Source organism: Ascaphus truei, chromosome 1 (genome assembly GCF_040206685.1).
Source record: "Ascaphus truei isolate aAscTru1 chromosome 1, aAscTru1.hap1, whole genome shotgun sequence".
NCBI classification, from domain to species: Eukaryota; Metazoa; Chordata; class Amphibia; order Anura; family Ascaphidae; genus Ascaphus; species Ascaphus truei.
In genome coordinates this window covers 156184162-156200928 of record NC_134483.1, presented here as the reverse complement: position 1 = coordinate 156200928, position 16767 = coordinate 156184162, and the positions used below count along the sequence as shown (strand labels likewise).

At 41.5% G+C, this 16767-nt stretch overlaps 1 protein-coding gene across 38 annotated transcripts in view; it reads right to left on the bottom strand.

Moving 5' to 3' along the window:
• PTPRD (protein tyrosine phosphatase receptor type D) overlaps nt 1-16767 on the bottom strand; it is a 1925499-nt gene that overhangs the window by 1043633 nt on the left and 865099 nt on the right. For all 38 annotated transcript variants that reach the window (XM_075596164.1, XM_075596174.1, XM_075596156.1 and 35 more), the window contains exon 6: nt 1814-1862. The gene's annotated coding sequence lies outside the window, so the exon portion shown is untranslated. The remainder of the gene's footprint in view (nt 1-1813; nt 1863-16767) is intronic.

Here is a 16767-nt window from a genome sequence, read left to right as displayed (position 1 = left end):
GTACTGTATATATATATATATATATATATATATATATATATATGTATGTATATATATATATATATATATATATATTTTTTTTTTTTAAATATATAAATATTAACTGTCTAATTTGGAGACTTGTACCATTTTTATTTTTAGGATTTCCCATATTTCAGGGAATAGAAAACCGGAAGTATCCCGGACCGTAGGAAGAAATTGGCTGACTGGGCTCTCTTCTCCACCAGGATTCCTCTCCCTTACTAAATGGGTACTGGCAAGGCCATCCACTGCCCCGTTCCCATATTGGCGCACCTCCCCCACCACACATTCAACAGCTGTTCCGTGACACAGATAAGCACTCGAGTCCCAGACCCCAGAAAACCTGTTGGAAGGCCTGCCATATGTGTACCACTTTGGGAATTTATTAACCCAAGGGTGATTTCAATACAGATCAAGAATTGAACTAATTGTATGTACAGTATCCTTATTAATGAACATTGAGTACGATTAAGGAAAAATAATGATACTTCACTATGAACAGTTTTGCGGATTTAATCAGATTTGATGGGGATGTACTTGCTGGATTATGTTAAATAAAGTAAATGCTTGTGCCAGCTAGGCAAGTGGAGGTGTGGTCATTTCTGGGACACTCGGAAATATCCATTTTTTAAATGTTTTTATTTTTATTTCTTTTGCTATTTTGTGCTACTGGTCGGTACTGTACAAAAGTCAGACATTTTAATAATCAATCAATATACATAAATAACATTCATAAGAATTACATGTTTTTTCCCCAATCCTAATTGCTTCGGGCAATATTTCCTTTATTCTTCTTGATGCAACAGATTATATAATACTATGTCAATTCAAAATAACATTGTATATTCATTATAAAGAAAATATATTCTATCAACATTAATCCTGTAAATACTGGAGTTATATATGATAGACGTAACAGCTGTTTATTGTTTTTGGCCTGCCACTTTGATTTTCCACTTTGTTAACATTTAGGCAACACTTTTGGAGTCTGCAAACACAACTGTCATGTGTTATGCAGGGAATCACAAGGTTAGTGCATTTTCTAACTCAAGTGCCTTACCAATTCTCTGCAAATACAGAAGTAACACAAAATTGTGCCTATTGCTTTAGCTTAACACTGACATAAATGTTGGCCTCTTGATAAATAAGGTCCCATATTGTTTCAACTCTACAGCCACTGACTCGGAAATTTTTGACACTATAAAAATCTCTAGTTTGTACAATTCATGTTACAAGTGTGGTTATTATTAGGAAATCAATTTATCTACCATCATGCTTCTTGAACAGATGAAAAATGTAAATGTAGGATACAATTTAATAGCTGCTTCACTACTGGCATAAGAGGAATGGTTTACCAACATAGAGAACAGGCAGTAACTGCAAGATTACCAAAGTATTGTAATCAACAATATTGTCAGCACAAGAAATAAAACTAGAAATATTGTTTGTATTAACAATATAGATATAAACTACGATACAGTAGAACTAGAAAACAGACAATTATAAGATATATATATATATATATATATATATATATATATATATAAAAATACATATGTGTGTGTATACCGTATGTATATAAGCAGAACTGCGTGACAACTACAACTTGGTCATATTGCCTGGGTGCTCCGGAGAAAATTTAAATGTCTGTGAGAAAAACAGGCACTCACAGGACTTATCAAAAAGGTGTATAAATGTATTAAATGGTCACAAAAACAAAATAGTTTATTATGTCTACGTACAGCAATATCCATACAAATGCGCAATGAAATTGGAAAAAAGTCATTCTTACCTGGGCTTGCAGGTTTGAAATTCAGCACAAAAAGTCTCCACCCTGAGACCTGTGAATGAAAATATAATATTCACTATATCAGCAGGAATTTAAATAGTGAGAACTCTAGTAGCTGTACAATATAAACAAAGCAAATGTCAGATCAATATTTGAAGTAATTAATAAACATGTACATTATGATACAATCAATTAGAGCTAACTCTTTTGCTGCAAAACTTTAATTAGAACATATTTTTATCAGAAAAGCAACTCAATACAAACTTTGAAATAAGAGAACTGGTTCGCGATGCAATATGTAAGGAAGAAACTTCAACAAATATTACACGTTTCATGAGTGGGTTCCCCACTGAACATGTGTAATATCCTCCACATGTACAGTAATTGTTATTGATATAAAGAAACAGTAAAATATACAGGTTCTAGATACAAAACTGACATTTGATTGACGTATGATACAGAACTTCAATGAATAGCATCTCTTTGATGAGGTTATTTACTCTGGGAAAGAGTAGGACGGTCGCCCCAAATGATGGAGATTTTACAGGCCTCACCCATGATGTCATGGATGCTGGCAACTAGAGACTTCATTTTAACTAATCATATTTGACAGCTCTGCCGATTTTCTCTGGTATTAATCAACCTGACCATGAGAGATCGCTATTGGAAATAACGTTGCTGATTTAAGTCAAATAAAACACAGAGCACATCAAGAATAACTATGCAGTGTTTATTTTCAAGGTAACTACACACTTTTATAAAGTCAGGCTCTCAGTGTCCAATATTAAACTGTGTAGTTGGCTTTGATCAATCAGACAACTGTATTTTTGTCCTATTGTTCCACAGCAGGTAATGCCTTTGTGGTTTACAATTTGAACTATAGATCTGAAATGTTGCTCTTTTGATTGCCTTGTCGTGGCAATCAATAAAAGTAATGCAAAGTGCAGTAATGTGCTTCCCTCTTTCTTCTTTTCACCCCTGCCAGTAAAATGTAATCTCAGGGCGATTTCAAATTCCTCAAGGAATCGGTAATTAAGCACTCGGTATAGTTTTAATAACCCTGAGTTAAAGTGCAAGACACGCTGGTAAAGTGGGGTCAAAGGCCAACAGCCATTCAGGACATTGTTAATACTGTACAATGTTTTTCTCTTTGAAAGAAATCAGAACAAAAAGGTATTGCCTGTGATTTCACTAGTTATGATCGATATGCAGATTATGAAAAAAAAAAAAAAAAACCTGGCCCTGAGACCCAATACAGACATTGCATACATTTTAAATATCAGTATTATACCAAAAGTGCTTCTAATGTATTTATACTATGCACATTTCATTTTCTGAGCATTTCATTTCAAATAATTGTGTAGTACAGCAACAGTAATGTACTGTAGCTCAGCCCAATTTATTTTACTTTGAACAATCTACTTGACATCTTCAGTGTCATAGGTACTGCATGTGAAACGCATTTCTGGGTTTAACACTATTAATGCGAAATGCACTTTGTTATGGTTACAATAATACACATGAAAATAAAGTAAACATGAAGTGTTAGAGAACATTTTTCCGTTCTGGGGGGCTTTTCTCCCAATGTGGCCCACAACGTCTTTCATTGGGGGCATCAAAGTATTGCACAGGAATATTTACTGCTTTGCAATATGAATAGAAGATCAGACCTGACAATAAACAATGTTAAAAATAAATGATGCAAAGAAAGATAACATGTATGAATACAAACCCAACAACATTTTGCATATACAAATTGGTACCACTGTAGTTCTTTACTTGTACCTGTTGAAAGTACTGTAATTTTAAGCAATTGCTGTGGATGCTCCCCAATCTACACAGCTCACCACACATAAAATATGTTATGTTTAATATGTACAGCTCTACTTAGAGCACTCAAAAATATGTAATGTACCCAGGGCTGCTAACAGAAATTCTTGGGGCCCTGGACAAACATTTTAAGCAGTCCCCCCCTTGTCCGTGGTATTGCGAGCCACCCCCCCAATTTCACACCTCACAAGCCCCCTCTGCTCCCACCCCTCTTCCCATGTATTTCTCTCACTTACGTCTCACCCCCTCTCACTCTCCCGCCTCGCATGCATTTCTCTCCCCTGCGTCTCACTCTTACTCCCACTTTTCCTCACTCGACCCCTCTCTCCTCTCCCTCCGTCAAGAAATAACCCCACGCTCATTCATTCCCTCCCCCTCACACAATTCCCCCCACAAGATATATACCAAAAAACTTCCCACCCCCAATGCAAAAAACTCCCCCCCCCAAATACATACCAAAAAAATCCCCACCCCCCCAAATGCATACAAAAAAGTTAGTTAATTTAAATTAGTTATGTTATGGTAGGTAATAAAAGTGTCAAAACCCTCCGCCGTAAAGCTACGTCTAAGATGCAAGGTTACAAATGCAAATAAATCCAAAAACAGACTGTTTTTAGCTGTAAAAATTGGCAGTTCTCGCCATATTCTAATAAATAAATCATTTTTTGCATGCCTTTATCATGACAAAAGTGAACTGTTTGGTGCAATTTATCCCCCCCCCCCAATATAAATACAATATATAGGCCACTGTTTAATAGTTTAACTGTTAATAGTTAAAAATCCATTCCACAGTGTAAAATCTGTCAGAGGATTTTTCCAGTTTCAATCCATGCGGATTAATGCAAAAGGATTCTACGAGTACAATCTGCGGATTTCTGCAATCCAATGGAGCATTGTAGGAGTAATATCTGCGGATTCCACAATCAACTGGACGAATTAAAAAAGTTCTTGTGAAAAACTTTGAGATTCTGATCAAAAACCTTGCGAGGTGGGCCAAATCAGACTTAATGATCCACCGGGATTAACACAGTGGGAATCACTGTGTTTGAATGGAACTTGTGCTGTGTGAATCCTACGGGCTCTACCCGTCTGTAAGAGACGCGCAGTCAGAGATAGACTGAATCAGTCACTCTACCTGCGCGCATCTAACAGGCGATCACGGGGATTTATTTTATTTTAATATTACAGTATTGTAGCAGGGGGTCTCCAGAGCTGAACCGCATTGATTTCAGGTCCGGGGACCCTCTGCATCCCAAGTTACACACCCCGTTATGGGGTGCCGGTATCCCAGCAGCCGTTTAATTTCTCTCGCGTCATAGCCCACGTGATCAGGGTATTTAACTAACCAGAGGGATAATGGCACCCCATAACAGGGCCAGTAATTCGGGAAGCAGGTTGTCTCCAGACCTGAAATCAATGCGGTTCAGCTCCGGAGACCCCCTGCTACAATGCATATACAATATAAAATAACATAATAGCCCAGCTATCGCCTGTTAGAGGCACGCAGGTAGAGTGACTGATTCAGTCTATCTCTGATTGCGCATCTCTTACAGACAGGAGCAGCCCGGTAGAATTCACACAGCGCATGTCCCATTAAAACCCAGGGAACCCGATGGGTCATTAAGTCTGGCTGCTGGAAGTCTGGCGCCCGGGAGAGGTTACCGTAAGACTACCGCAAGGCAAGCAGGAGAGAACCGGCTGCTACATCTGTAACCATAGTTAATCCTAGGTTCCTTATCTTTTAAGGCCTCTCTCTATTGAATTGTCTTTCTAAGTATTTAAATATCCTTTGAATCCAAATTGTTGGAACTTAATAGTAATTAAACATACACCTGGCTGTCTTCAGCTTATCTTTGCAGAGTCAGCTAATCATTTTCCAATATAATTTCTAACTTAATACTAAATGACTTATTTTAACTAGTTACATGCTGAATATATATGATTATAGCATAATTAATATTTAGGCTTGAAATCATCTTATCTTCAGGGTCCTCTTTGTACCAGAACAAAAAGTGTTTATTTTGCCCGAGTAAGCATAGTCTTGAAAAAGTCTTACACGGGCTCATGCCAAGACATTAACACAAGTACCCAATGACATGGGTTGCAGGTCTAAGTACATGGACTCAGCGATACAGAGAATCTGAGGGCCCCGGGGACAGTTATACGAATAATCAGAGCCCCTAGGTGTCTTTGGGACTACAACAGGTAAGATGTACATGGCCCCTAGTCTCTTGCACACAAAATAGAGGGCTTGGTGGTTATGAATTGGGAACTTGAGGGCATGTCCGAACTTTGGCAGCGCTATACTACCTGGGGACACAGGGAAATTGCAGGGCAATACATTAAACACACGGGCAACAAATTACAAGCATAGTAAACATATTACAGGTGTGGGACTGCATGGCTTTCTGGGGGCAAATAGCAAGTTTGGGGAAATACTGGAGCAGTGCTATAAAGTGATACAAAACGTATTTCTCATGCGGCTGAACAACTATCTTATACATAGGCAAAAGCCTAGCGCCCAGCAATCACACCCCCAGTTTTCAAGATGAGACCCCGGAGGGGTGAACCTGATAGGCTGGCCTGGGTCAAGGGGAATTCTAGTCATGTTACTTTTTATTTCGCATTTTCATATCAGGAAATCATAACAAAGACAGCACATAAAATTACAATTTACAGGGTAAAAATACCTTACAGAAAAATACCTTACAGAAATTGAAATAATAATAATAGGGGGGACAGGAAGAGGAAGGGGGTGGCAGGGCCTGAGAGTCGTACAAAAAATGCATCATATTTGTTGAGATTTACAAATCTATTGAACAAATACAGAATATCACTTGCAACGTACATATGTGTGACTCAGATCGGCCTGCAACTCCGTTCCTCACACAGAGTCGAAACATCTTTAATATCGCTCAGAACCGTATCTGTTTGTTGAAATGTGAAAACCAGGGTTCCCAGGCATCAATAAACCAAATGGTTGCTATGAAGGTAAGCTGACAGTCTCTTGAGATAGGCTATATCCCATATTTTGTTGGAAACACATTGGAAGGGGGGGGGGGTCTTACATTTCAGAAACAGCTATGGAGCAACATGTGGAGTTAAAAATATGGGTTATTAGATTTAAGATTGTTTGAGCTGGGGATTGGAGCGCCCAGAATCAAAAGAAGAGGATCTTTAGGGATTTGGAGACCAAGCAAATCTTCTATCAAATGGAGGATTTCTAGTTTAGACCAAGTTAGGGTCATCCTGGCGAGAGAGACTGTGTGCGATACTGTGGTCGCTGCCTTCTTGTGCTATATTGAAAAGTCATATTCTTGAAGGGCTTTGCTCCACCGCAGGTTTAGCATTCTCGCCAGAGACAAGATGTAGTCAACTGAGGGGGTTATGGTCAATCACCAAAGTAAAAGTTCTGCCATACATATAGGGCCGCAGCTTGTGCAGGGCCCACACAATTGCTAAGCACTTATTTTCTATAGTGGCATAAGTAACCTCCCAAGGTAGTAGCTTATGACTGAGGTATACTACTGGGTGCTCAACCCCATCCTCGATCATCTGGCTGAGGACAGCTCCAATGCTATAGGTAACGCTATAGGTTTGTACAATTAACCTCTTGCTATAGTCAGGAGCCACAAGTAGACGAGAGCTATCCAAAATGTTTTTGAGGCTCTGGGAGGCAACCTCACACTCTAGAGATCAGATCACAGGGAAGCTTTTTGCACATCGGGTCTGTCAGGGGCTTAGTTATTGCACTGTATGGGGGGCACAAATTTCCTATAATTACTGACCATCCTTAGGAGAGCAAGGACTTGTATCTGGGTACAGGGAACCATTCAATTCCCTATGGAAACAACTGTGGCTGTCTTGGGCTTGAGCTTCCCACCTACCACTCACCTGGCTATGTGCCCCAGATGTTCTTCCCATGTCTTACTATAGACTGCTAAAATAGTTTAGATACACCCTTGCATACCCTTGCATCACTTCCAGTAAGCAATTGGCCAGCTGCTTTAAGGTAGTCAGAGCATTCTTAATCCTAAAGACATGACTGAAAAGTTCACACAAGCAATTTGGTGTGATGAATTTTTAGTTCTCCTAAGACTCTGGGGTCAATGGGATATGCCACTAACCACGATTCAGATCCATAGTAGTCAGATCCCTAGCACCTGTGAAAAATCTAGAAGCTCATCCATGTGGGGGCATTGGATAAGTATCTTTTATGGTTTCGTCATTGAGCTGCCGGTAGTCCACACAGAACCGAGTATTACCATCTGTTTGGGTACAAGGCCCAGGGACTTTGCGAGCGAGAGATCACACCCAAGGTCAGCATTTCCTTGATCTCCTTCTCTATACTTAACTTAACTTCAGCAGATATCCAGTAGGTATTTTTGCAACTGGGGCCGCTGATATCCGGTGTTGATTGGATGAGCAGCTAGGCGAGTCCTGCTCAGTTTATCCATGAACAGGTGTGTACATTTCCCTAACAATTGTACTCATTGAGGAACCGTGAACTGGGTACCTACAGTATACCCACCTGATCCACAAATCTTCCCTGTTGGGCTTCCTCAAGGAAGTCAGACAGAGTGTGGCTTGCCTGATCTTCAAGTGGTGGGTGTAACGGGAGGGGATAACCAGGCTATATCTTAAAGGTCAAGACCGTTTTGTTACCCCTGCTCATGTATAAGGATCCAAGAGAGTTAGCTGTTGGACTCAGTAACATTGTATCATTACATTGTATTGTATGTAATAAAACCATTTTTTGTGTTTTTCCCTTTCTGGGCATGCAATCAAGCAGGGATTGCTAGTGTATGAGTTTCAAGGTTTTTTTTGCAGAGTATGCCCAGCAGGTCAGGATCCAAAGTTACCATTTCCCTAACAAATGTACCCGGGAATCCTGCCTGATTCTCAGATACATGTAGGCACATTGTCCCGGCAATACCTCCCCTTGAAAACATAACCGCGACTCACCACTGGGCTGCCCTGCTTCCGCATAACTTGGAAAGGAGAATGAGGCACATGGATAAATGTGTATCTTTTGAGCTGAGGGAAGCCCTAGGTTAAGGGGGGTACCCCAGCTTGTGCCATGGTGACCCACAAACAGTATATGGTTTGTTGGTACCCAACTGTATATAACGTTGGGGGGACTCTGAGAGTCCAACCTGAGTCAAAGGGAAAGCATGGGGAGAAATCATGTAGACAGAAATAAAAATAGTAAATTTTTCCCTTTTCTGTTCCCTGTACCCAGAGACTCAGAGGGTATTAAAATGAAGTTTAATTATGTTTAAACATTCGGAACCCATGTCCATACAGGCAGCCCATGCAAATCCATAGGTGCCGGTATGACGGCTGGACATCAGAGTTTAAAGCAATCAGAGGAGGCCCAGAGGTGTGAACAGCGTTTGGTTGGCGGGGAAAGGCAGAGTAGTAGTTCCGGAGATCAATGGCAGTCTTCTGGGATGCCACTTGTTCTGCAAGACCTGGGGCGCCTGCCCAGCGGGTAACATTGGGATAGCTGGAGGGAGATGTGGCAGGCTTGCACATGTCCCTTGGCTATTTCAAATTTCCCACTAGCCCGGATTTTCTACCCGGCTTGGCTCTGATTGGCTGCTTAAGAAAGTTCCCACATGCTGATTGGCTGTCCGGTCTGCTTCTATTTTATGAATAAAGCAGGAAATACTACATATAATTTATTTATTTATAACATATTTTACCAGGCAGTAATACATTGAGAGTTACCTCTCGTTTTCAAGTATGTCCTGGGCTTAGAGTTAAGACAAATAATACATGATTACAAATACAGTTACATAAGTGAACAGGGTATACATTATATACAAGATATTGCACGCACAGTTAAAGAAAATATATATTATAGGCGTATGTAACAGTTACAGACCAGATTAAAATGTGAGACAGCCTTAGTTTTGAAAGAACTTAAACTGGTTGTGGATGTGAGAGTCTCTTGTAGGTTGTTCCAGTTTTGTGGTGCACGGTAAGAGAAAGAGGAGCGGCCGGATACGTTGTTGAGCCTTGGGACCATGAACAGTCTTTTGGAGTCTGATCTCAGATGATAAGTGCTCCATGTGGTAGGGGTGAGGAGCTTGTTCAGATAGATGGGTAGCTTGCCCAGAAAGTATTTGAAGGCAAGACAGGAAAGGTGAACTTTGCGCCTAAACTCAAGTGATGACCAATCTAGTTCTTTGAGCATTTCGCAGTGATGTGTGTTGTAGTTGCATTGGAGACCAAAATGGCATATTGAATTGTAGAGGATGTCAAGTTTGCTAAGGTGGGTTTGGGGTGCCGAGCCGTATACTATGTCTCCATAGTCGATAATTGGCATTAGCATCTGCTGTGCGATATGCTTTCTGACCAGCAGACTTAGGGAGGATTTGTTCCTATAAAGAACACCAAGTTTGGCATAGGTTTAGCCGTGAGCCAATCAGATTGTGTGTTCTCCTTGAGTCAGAGCAAAAACAGCATGGGCGAACTTTTCAAAGTTGCTTTGTTCGAAAAAGCAAGGCCACTGGCTTCGATTTCAAGCCTGAAGAGCCTGCTCGCCAGAGACTTTTGGGACCAAGTTCTCAGAAACGAACATAGCGGTCGTGGCTGGGATTTCATGCCGATTTGAGCTCCAGGAAACTCCGGTCTAAGTCCCGGTCAGGGTAAAACTCTCTCATAGTTTATCCCTGCACATAGGAAAGTCTCGTTTTTGACCCCAACGGTGTCTTTTCATCTGTACCTCATTTTTCTCAATGAATGATCCTTGTAAAAAGGTGTAAATAACCTGGTCTCCCATGACAGTGTGCTACAAACGGTCATCACCACTGCCTAGAATGCTTCTCATCTAACACAACCACATAGTTTGTTTCATTTATCCTCCAGATCACCGGGTATGGTCTGATCCAGGAAGCTAGTAGCTTGTTCTAGAAAGTGGACCTCAGAACAAGAACTTGCTACCCTGGGATAAACTCTTTGTTATGGGCATTGAGGTCATACCAAAGCTCTGCCTTGGTCTGTAACACACTGAGGTTAGCCTGTCCTAATGCCATAAGATCCTCTAACCATTCTTGGAGCTCCACCACATACTTGACCACTGAGGTATAAGTAGTGGTGGTCTCCTCCTCCCATCCTTCACAGAACAGTTCAAGCGGCCCACACACCCTGCGTCCAAATAAATAGAACCCATTAGACTCCTGCAGCACTTCTATGTACGCAAACAGAAGGTGCTGCAAGTGAGTTACCCAGTCTCCCCCATCATCTTCCATGAACGCATGCAATATCTGTTTAAGGATGCTGTTAAACCACTCACACAACCCATTAGTTTGATGATGGTAGGGAGCAGTGCAGAGTTGTTTGAATCCACACAGCCCAGAGACACTAGAGCAGTTCTGACATGATATGCATCACTTGGTAGGTTAGAATCTCACTAGGGAAACCTACCCTAGCAAAAATAAGAGCCCTTTCAACTTTTGGGCATTAATATAAGATAGCTTAACCACTTTAGGGTACCTAGTAGCAATGTCTACTACCCTGAGGATAAACCTCTTCTCGACCGACTTGGGATCATTAAGGAGCCCATTATATCAACTTCTATCCACTGGCAGGGTTCCCTGAATATCAGTAGCAGTCTTAATAGTGCTATTGCACAATCACCATGTCTGCCTAATCGCTGGTAGGTGTCGCAGGTGAGGCAGAAAGTTGCCTGCACTGCATGGGCCACCCAAGCCAGTAGAAATTCTGAGTCAGATGAGCGGTCGTGCGGGACACCCCTTGTTGACTAGCTAGTGGTAGCTCATGGGCCAAAAATCAACAGGAAAATAGATCCCCAAAACACAATTACTAAAACATAATTGTTTCAAATGGTGGAGAATATACATTTAAATTACATATTATACAATGCTTTATATATAATTTCCAATAATGGCACATAAATTCTCAGACAATAATGTCAATAATTACGGAAGATATTTTAATAGGCTAGCATATGAATATCAGCCAATACAATTTTCGTCTACTGAGAGACAATTAAAAAAAATAATCCGTACATTGCAGATTTCCAGAGTTTGCATTCAATCACAAATGTGCATTTGGAAATAAACTCAGCATTCTGCACAAAGTATAAAATTAACCACATTAAAATGATCTTTCTGTATTTTGTTATTTTTCAGTTACATTTTCTTAACACCTCAGCTGTTTGTACTCCCATGTTGTGTGAATAGCTTGGTAGGCACTTCAGCAGGGCATGAGTCAAAAAAGTAGAGATGATCACATGACTTGGTGTTTTGGTATTGATTTTGGCTCTGGTATCGCCTAAACGTAGAGTTTTAGTTTTAGATCCTGGCTTAATATGTGAATTTCATTATTTTTTGACATAAAAAAAAAATATATATATATATATATATATATATATATATGAAATAAATTGGAATTATATTCAGGTAATATTTATTAACCATATTAAGGTTTTATATTTTGAATCCTTAATTCATTATTATATTTTATATATACATAAAGTCTCTCTCTAGCGTATACAGTATGTATTATTTTTCCCCATAAGATTTAGTGACTGTGATAACAACATATCCCACGATAATAAACTAGTAATAACATTTACATAATAAATAATATGTAGCCCTTGGTAGTTTTGGGGCTATAGTTCTGTCCTCCTCCTGGTGGTAATGCCTAGTAAGGGTAGGTTGCTAGAAGCAATCATGGGTTTTCCCCACACGTGCTATGCAGTGAGTCAGTGAAGGTAGTGTCATCAGGCTCTGTGTCCAATTAGAGACACAGGGGTGGTACTTACTGAAGCTACTTCCTGCATAGCACTTCCTGATTAAGTCAGTCTGTCCCTACCGTGAGAGGGGCAAGGTTACCCATACCAAGCTGTCAGGTCTCTGGCAGGCTTGAGGCCTCCCTCCAGAGAGCAAAGGTTTAACCAATACCTCTTACCCTAAAAGGGGGTAGGGGAAGAGCAAGAACCACTCTTCGTGCCCTTGGCTGGGAGTGAGTTCAGGGACATCCTAAGGGTGGGCACCCTATGAAGAACTGCTGTGATTGTGACTGCTTAATCCAGGAACCAAATAAAGCATCCTGACCTTTTATAAAATACCTCTTGCCTGAGTCTGAAGTATATTGGGAGGAGGAGGATGTGTTCTTTTGCAGATCCATCACCCTATACAGCTGGGGCTGCACAAGATGGAGGCACTGCACCTGTGAGTAGAATTTGGTTAAGACCCCAGAAGCCTGTCCTATCATCCCCCAAGCCATCGCGGGAGACTCCGGGCCCACTGTTACCAATCCCTAAGTGCGGTTGGGGGGAGGAATGAGGGTTACAAATATAATAGCATGTTCTTTTATAGCGCTGCTAGTTTTATGTAGTGCTTTACAGAGACATTTTGCAGGCACAGGTCCCTGCCCCGTAGAGCTTACAATCTATGTTTTTGGTGCCTGAGGCACAGGGAGATAGATAAAGTGACTTGCCCAAAGTCACAAGGAGCCGCCACCGGGAATTGAACCAGTGCTCCCACTCAGTGCCAGTCAATGTCTTTACTCATTGAGCCACTCCTTCTCACATTTGTATATCCCACACACACACATACAGATTGACTTGTGCTTCAAGTGCTCCACTACTGTCGCCTGGGACCACCTATTGTGAAGAATCCCAGGGAGAAGATAGTTACAAGAGGGAATAAGAGAGTGACATTGGGGCAGAGAGAGTGGCATTTGAGGGGCAGAGAGAGTGACCTGAGGGGAGGGAAAGAGTTATCTGTGGGGCAAAAGAGGGTGAGGGGTGGGGAGTTTGGGAGGGGAATGTACCTGGGCCCTCTCTTTTGCTGTAAAGTGAGCACATAGATGTTGTATTTGTTGGTCTAAGCCAGAGTATCAGTCTTTTTGATGGCTGCTCCATCATAAACATTAAATGTTCTAAAAGCCCAAAGCATCTTCTATATGTAGATATTAAAACCACAATTAAAATTAGAACAGGCATGTTTGTATATCACCTGGGTGTGATAACAAGACCCTTGAAAGCTATATTATATAATTACAGAAATAAATTGCCCCTTAGACGTAGTATATTTATATAACAATAATCCCAATACCCTTAATTGTTGTATGTAATTGGACTGCCAACTGCTTTAATATGTATTTCTTTAATATGAAACAAAAAAATTGTAAACAAAAGTATTAATCTGCTAAATAGATTATTGGAAAATTATAATACTTATTAATTTGTCACCTAAACTATTTGCTAAATTTTCAGCCAGAGTTATAATTTTCTACTACAGTAGAACTAGTGATCACACCAACATACAGTAAATCCACTTTTTCAAAACAAAAACAAAGAAGTAGTCATATTAACAGGATTTTGACAGTGGTCTAATTTCTACTTGTGGTTCCAAAGCCCTTTCTTTACCACTGCTGTATCACATGCTTCTTTTATTCTATTTGACCATAAAGATGAAGAATAGTTTAGTGCCAAAAGCTGAAGTTGGGAAGAAAGAAGAAACATAACACAAAGAAGGTCCTTTGAGACACAACAGCATGATAAAAGTAATGTATTAACTCTTCTTGCAAAATAATGTTATAGCAGGGGATCAGTCGGGAATTCTTTCTTTAAATTCACCCCACACGTCTACTTGAATTGATGTATATATTCATCAGGGAGAGTATGATGAAGGGGCCCTGATATGGCTCAGAAACAATAGATACCTGTGGCTATGGATTAAATACGCCTTTCTTCATCTACCTGTAGTGCTGTGTCTCCTTCCCTGATCTTTAGATTTTGGTAAACTATCTTTTTTATATACTATTAACACGTGCACTTGCCAATTAAATTGTTTGTATATATTGTGTGCTTTCTCTGTGTGTGTGTGTGTGTGTATTATATATATTGTGACTTTTCAGTCCCAGCATCGGATCTTTTGTCCAGATCAAAGGAAGGAAACACTGTACTTTCTAAGCAGGGGTTTATTAACCGGGTACAAAGCAGGTACAGGGTTAACACATAACACAAAACAGAAACAAAAGACCTAACTCCTTCCAGGAGTACTGACTAATAATGCTTAGTCCCTAACTAATCGTGGGAGAACTAAACTCTTTCCCCACTTTACCCAGTGTACCTGCAGCAGGTCTCCTTTCAGTCTCTCACAGGGCTGTCTGTGTGTGTCTTCAGATCAGTCTAGCAGCAGCGTCTCTCACCCTCTCTGTATAACTCTCAACAGTGTGTGTCTGGCAGCATGGGGGGGGGGATCTCTGTATCACTTCCTGACTATACAGACTAGGCTAATTAGCTCATTAACTCTCAGCTGAACAGACCTTTCCAAGAGTATTAACTCTATGAGAGCTGTAAAGTCCCACAACTGTCCCAATCTAACCCTTAGAGGGCAGTGACGGCATCACATATCCCTCCCCCCAGCGAAACATTGTCCTGTGAGCGGCCTGTGCACTATTCTCGTGCACCAGCCTCTTTGTCAGACATGTCTGACATCCATCTCTTCTTAAGGGTTTTCTTCGTATTAGACCCCCTGCTGAGCAGTAATAGAGTCCAGCGCAGTGTCCCACTCAGTCTTCAGAGCTTCGAGCTCTTCGCCTAGGTCACGCTGTTGTTTCTCTGCCTTCTTGCGGCCAGCACGCTCAGACTCCAGGTCCTTCCTCAGGTCTTGTAGCTGTCCTTTTATACTTCTTTTCTGGCTCAAGGCTGCTGCCAATTCAATTCCTCTCAGGGCCTTCATCTCTTCCCGGTGCTTGCCCTGGGTTTGTGTCAGCGCATCCTTCAGATTTTGGATCGCTGTAGTTTTTGTCGCTAGGATTGTCGCTGCTTCTGTTTTCCATGCCTCTTTCTCCCGGGTGTACTGATTTTTGGTGAGGGAGCAGGCTCTCTGCTTCTCCAGCTCTTTCTCCAGCTTGAGGTTGTCCTCCTTTATAGCTGTGAGTTGCTGGGACGTGTGTTCAGTTATCTGCTTTAGCTCTAGAAGCCTTTTATCCAACTTCAGTTTTTCAGATTCCAAGGTTTGGACATTTTTAGTTTTTTCGTATTCTGCTTCCAGTGATACTTGGGTGCTCAGGGTGGCCTTCAGCTCATCAGGCTGCTCGGCGGGGACCCACTGGGTACTCAGTCACTCCTGTAGCACTTGCTGCTTTACTTTACCCAGCTCTGTTTTTAACGTGCAGACCTCTCGCTGAGAAACTTCTAGTTTGCCGATGGGGCGTTGAACGTCTTGTTGGGATGCCTCATAGAACCCTTTCCAGTCAACACTCTTTTGGTCTGACTCACTTGGATTTCTGCGTATGGCGTCATCGGTAGCCTTTGTCATACCAAGGCTAGTAGACACTCCTGTGACGATTGCGCCAAGCGCTCTGTGTTGAAGTCCACCTCTGGGTCTTTTCTGATGCCATGGGGTAAGCTTTCCCTGTAGCTTCTGTTGCACACGGAGGTTGTCCATTACGTGGGGCCACATAGGAATCCTCGTCGTCCTCTTCTGAACTGCAAGAACTGTGCTGAACTGTAGAAAACCAGCGCGAACCATGCCCCACAGAAAAGTTACATTCCATTGGTTCCGCGTTCCGAGGGCAAACTGCGGCCACATGTCCAAGTTCATGGCAGCTGTAGCATCTGTATACCTTCCAAAACTGAGTCTGTGTTTTGTCTCCAGTCTACTGGGAGCAACAAGACCAGATTCCCTCCAAGGTGCTGTGGGACTTCCTACTCCTTTACGCAAGTCAATGAGTCCTTGGGGATTCCAATTCGGATGAACAGTCTTATTGGACCTCCTGGAGCGCAGGAAGTGAGAACCGGAGCACTCATCTGGACTTGAACTCTTGGACATCTCCTCGGCAGTCAAGTAACATTCGACTAAAGCGACCAACTGTTTGGGGTCACTCTGGCTCACCCACTTCTGGATGGTGCGGGGGAGACCCCTCAGGAACCGGTCTATAACGACTCTTTCAACAACTGCAGCAATGGAACATACCTCAGGCTGGAGCCACTTCCTTGCAGAGTGTATTAGGTACTGGACACCTAACAAGCTACTATTGAACCCCCAAAATAACCACAACATATATATATAAGCATATGAGTGTCACAGAGGAGTGCTACTGAGCATGGCAATATATATTTAAAACCAGAGACAGAA